Source organism: Lontra canadensis, unplaced genomic scaffold (assembly GCF_010015895.1).
Source record: "Lontra canadensis isolate GAN:19392208 unplaced genomic scaffold, GSC_riverotter_1.0 scaffold51, whole genome shotgun sequence".
Taxonomy (NCBI): Eukaryota; Metazoa; Chordata; class Mammalia; order Carnivora; family Mustelidae; genus Lontra; species Lontra canadensis.
In genome coordinates, this window is record NW_022631045.1 from 11,019,895 (window position 1) to 11,024,867 (window position 4,973).

The 4,973-nt window shown below is 41.7% G+C and overlaps 1 pseudogene; it reads right to left on the reverse strand.

Annotated features, from left to right (window-relative positions):
• Nucleotides 1–586: 586 nt before the first annotated feature.
• Nucleotides 587–4,973, reverse strand: LOC116877265 (annotated as a pseudogene).

The following is a 4,973-nucleotide window of genomic DNA, read 5'->3' on the forward strand; positions in this document are numbered from 1 at the left end:
TTTTGACAAGCTACCCCAACTGTCAGTGACGTTATGGGATCCCATGGGTGTTCTGGGCGGTGGCGGGGGGTGGGGTGGGGTGTTGAGTTTGAGATACATCTAGTTTGGGTTTAGGGAGATATGCTTTATGAGTGCAGTTCAGTTATTGCTAGGAATACTCCTATTGCCCACTGGCTGGGAGTTGTGAAAGGCAGATGAAGGGGACAAATGTCATTTTATGATATGACGTGTCCTACAGCATCTGGCACTGGTAGTATGAAGTGAGTGGAGGAGCAACAAGGTTTGAAATGTTTGGAGCCAGAGGACAGTCTGTGGAACATTCACTAAAAGAAAGATTCAGTTCTCAAAGAAGCCAAGTCAAAATGCAAGTTCTTTCCTATCAGGTACATACTTGAAAATGCAGCATAGACAATTATAATACATTATAGATATTTTTTTCTATAGTTTTTTTTTCCTTATTAATACAGTATTTATTTGTCTTCCCTCTGTCAAACCTTGAGCCAACCACTTTCCCCAGGCTGCCTGGGGAGGTATAGGAAAAGGAATATACAGGGCAGACGAGACACAGGAGAAATACCTGTGGGAGGTGGAGACGGCTCCTTCACATGGCGAATAGGATGAGAAAGGTCACCATCAGGCAAAAGAGCCCCATGGCCTCTGAGAGGGCAAAGCCCAGAATGGCGTAGGAGAAGAGCTCTTGCTTCAGAGAGGGATTTCTGGCATAACCAATGATGAGGCTCCCAAACACAGTCCCAATTCCAGCCCCAGAGCCAGCCACCCCTACCGTGGCAGCCCCAGCCCCAATGAACTTGGCTGCTGTATCGATGTCCCTTGAAATGGCGCTGGTTTGGAAGCTGCGGCTGGGAATAAGTGAGGTCAGGGGACGTGCGGTTGCCAAAATGCTGAGGCCCTTATAAGGTGCCTCATCTGTCAGTGTCTCGGGTAGTTTTAGCACCACTGCAGGCAGTGATCGGCTCAACAGCTGAGAGGTGCTCCTGACCAAGAACGGGGTGGAGATGAACTTTGCACAGGCGTATATTTTCCCAGGGGATGAGGGGCTGCAGCAGGAGAGCTGCTCCCAGGGCCGAGAAGACAGAGAGGGCCTTTTCTATAGTTTTTGATGAGAATTATATATAACAACTTTATCAAAATTCCTGAGTTTGCAGTTGACAAGTCTGAAGCAGTACCACAAAAGCTAGGTGTCTGCAATAGTTCATAAACAAAAAAAGAGAGAGAGAGCTTTCAAAATTTAGAACAACAATCTTAAAAATGTACATGGCATTGCCAATTACGAACAGGAAACCAAAGAGAAATTTTCTAAACAACCAACGATAAATAGATTTTAATCAACTCTGCCAGGGGGAACACTGAATTATTTTTCTACCCCCTCTATAGAAAATATGACAAGAGACACTTTGTGCCTCAGTTGGTTAAACATCTGACTCTTGATTTTGGCTCAGGTCATGATCTCAGGGTTGTGGGATTGAGCCTGGCATTGGGCTCCTTGCTCAGCAGGGAGTCTGCTTGAAATGCTCTCCTCCCTCTCCCTCTGCCACTCCCTGCCCCTGCTCCCACACATACTCCCTCTCTCTCTCTAAAATAAATAAATAAATAAATAAATAAATAAATAAATAAATAAATATTTAAAGAAGAAGAAGGAGAGGATTGGGCTAGGCCACCTGCCCAGAGCCTCTCCACCCCAACAAGTATCCTGCTTGTGTCCTTCCAGAGTTGCCATCACAACCCCTCCTCCCCCTTCTTCCCTGATGACCATGAATTTTTTTTTTTTTAGATTTTATTTATTTATTTGACAGCAAGAGAGCACAAGCAGGGGGAGCAGCAGGCAGAGGGAGAAGCAGGTTCCCCACCTGATGTGAACCTCAATCCCAGGACTCTGAGATTATGACTTGAGCCGAAGGTGGATGCTTAACCAGCTGAGCCACCCAGGCACTCTGAATTTGTATTTTAATAATATTCTACATGTTGTAGCTTCAAAAGGCGAATAACACATGATGTTTATAATAAGGAATGTCAGCTTTCTGCTCCCATTTCCCAACCTGAGGCCTTCTCCCCACGGGAAACCACTGATTCTTTTTTTCTAGGTATTTATCTCCATATTTAATTGAATATTTTACATTGCAATTTATTAAGTTTTTAATTGTAAGCATCATCTGATGACTTTTCATTGTAGAAAGAGTACTTTAGTTCTGTTCCATCTCCTCCTCCACTGTCCACCTTCCAACATGGACATTTCTTAAATGGGAGTTAAATCAATGTTTGGTGCTTACATTATTATGAATATGTACTTTTTTTTTTTTTTTTTTTTTGAGCAGAGGCCTCTCTGTCCTCCTGCTCCAATTTGGACTGATTTCTCACTGCATCTGCTGCTTCCTTTACCACAACCTTGCAACCCCCTCTGCCCATACCCTCTTGGAGTCCCTGCTTCCCTGTGTCTCCCTATTTTATTGTTTAATCTCTTACTTAAGGGGAGCATGTACTTCAGGAACTTCCTGAGAAAGAGTTGGTGGAGGGAAAATTTAAAGTCTTGGCCTGCTGTTAAATGACTTTGTTCTGCCTTCATATTTGATAGATAGTTTAGCTAGACACAGAATTCTAGGTTGGAAAAAATTTCCCTCAAAATTCTGAAGACCTTTTCCTATTATCTTCTAGCTCTTGGTGTTGTTGGGAAATCCAATACCACTCTTTCTTAGTTCTGTCTGTAAACTTCCAGGATCTTTTCCTTATTGCTCGTATTCTGAAGCCCACAGTGAAATGACTTGTTGGGCCTTTTCTCTTCCCTTTTTCTGTATTGGAGGTACTTCAGTTCTGGAAAATATTCTTGTACTATTTCCTTGATAAATTTGTCCTTTCCATTTACTCTGCTTTTTCTTTCTGAAACATCTATATTGTTTTATATTTTCTAGGACTCTATTTTATTTTATGCCAAGAATATTGCTAGGCTCTTGGGACATATCAGTGGTCTAAAGAGACAAAAGTCTCTGCCCTCCTGGAACTTGCTTCCTTGCAGTGATGGGTTCAAATCCTGGCTCCCCCTCTGACTGGCCATGATACCTTAGATAAGACATTTAAACCTTTCCTGTCTCAGTTTCCTTATCTCTAAAGTAGAGGTTATAATAGAAATTGCTTCCTGTTCCTCCAAATAAAAATTGGTTGTTCAAGGACTAAAAGATTTATTTCATACAATGAGTGGGACTAAAAGAATACCTAGCACACGGGAAGAACTATAAACATGTTTAGGATTAACATTATTGCCTGACTAAGCATTTGAATCACCACAAAAGCAAAAGAAAAACTTCAAATCCCCTTGTGCAACTTGTCATTGTTCACTTGAAGATAAACTGGGGCTGGGATGATAGGAGTAGCTGAGTCATTCCAGCTCTTCCAATCCTGACCAGCTTTCATATTTCAGCACTACTGTAAAATGAAGTGACACCTGCATCAGTAAGTGAAGAGGTTTCCACTGGCTTAGCAATGTACATTTTAATGGTTTCCCGCAAGTATCAAGACTCCAGTTAAATTTATCTTGGGGACTAGAACTATGTAGAAAGGTCACCATTTGATTTTACTTTCCTCAGTCTTGGTTCTGGAACACTAAGCTTATGTGTTAGGGAAACATCAGGTTCTTCTCTGATAACCTGAACCTACTTGTTTGGCTCTGCTCCTATCACTTTGAAACTCACACTACCTCTGGTCCCAGCTCCCACTTTCAAAAACAGAATGTCACTCAAAGTCCTCCAATCTCCCCAGGAAAAGACTCTAGTTCTCACATCAGAATTTGAACTGCTGTTGAGTTCAGAGACTAAGAAGCTCCCAAAGACATGGGATCAGCCCAGAGTATTGAGTTGAAAGGAAATAACTCTCCTTTTTATAATGTCATCTAGCAAGCAGAAAAGATCTATTTCTTTAGTGATTTTTCTGGGAGAAAAAATAATTTTTTAAGGAGTTCTGAGATTGTTTAAAGAGTTTCCCTAAAAGTTTTCTCTTTCTTCTCTTTCTGATACATCTTTTATATTCTGGATTTGGGGTATAGTTGAAATGTCTAGGCTTGATTATTGGGAGAAAGGCACTATCAGGTTAGGGTGTGTGAAACTTGGGTCTCTGAGAAATCATGGTTAGCTCCCTCTTTTTCAGTCCTTTACAACAATGTCACAAAGAAAGGAAAGTGGATTAATCCTTAAAAAAAAAAAAAAAAAAAAGAAAGAAAAAACATAGAGGAGGAGGTTGAAAAATTTCAAGTCTCTTGGAAAATTTGTGTGGGAACTCCACCACTTTATCTTTAGGATACAAAGTAATGATGGTGATGATGACAGTTGTGAAGGGGATGATGAATTATGCTCATGTAAAAGCTTTTCATCTGTAGGCTCAAAGGACAGCACAACCACTAATTAATCCTGAGGCAAGGTAGGCAAATATCATTACCTCCAATCTGCAAATTAGGAATCCAGGCAGGAGGAAACTAAACCCTTAACCAGAGCCATCTCAGAGTGAAGACTAGAAATGAAATGAAGAGTCCCTGTGTCCCTTTCCACTGGCCAAAAAAAAAAATTTTTTAAGATTTTATTTATTTATTTGAGAGAGAGAGAGCGAGCACAAGCAAAGAGAGCAGCAGAAGGAGAGGGAGAAGCAGACTCTCCACTGACCAGAGAACCTGACACAGGGCTCAATCCCAGGATGCAGAGATCATGACCTGAGCCAAAGACAGATGCTTCACCAACTGAGCCACCAAGATGTCCCAAAGGGATTTCTTTATTCCACAGACAGAGGTAGCTCCTTGCTGCATCCAACCCTCTTCTTTACAGAGTTCAGTAAGGGCAGGGATGAGACTTGGTAGAATGATGTTTCCACCACAGAATGGTTCTGAGGGTGCCACATCTCCCACCAATCAACTTGAAGGCGAGAACTGTAACTCACACTTTGTAGCACTTGTAATATGCAGCATAGAGTCCAACCAT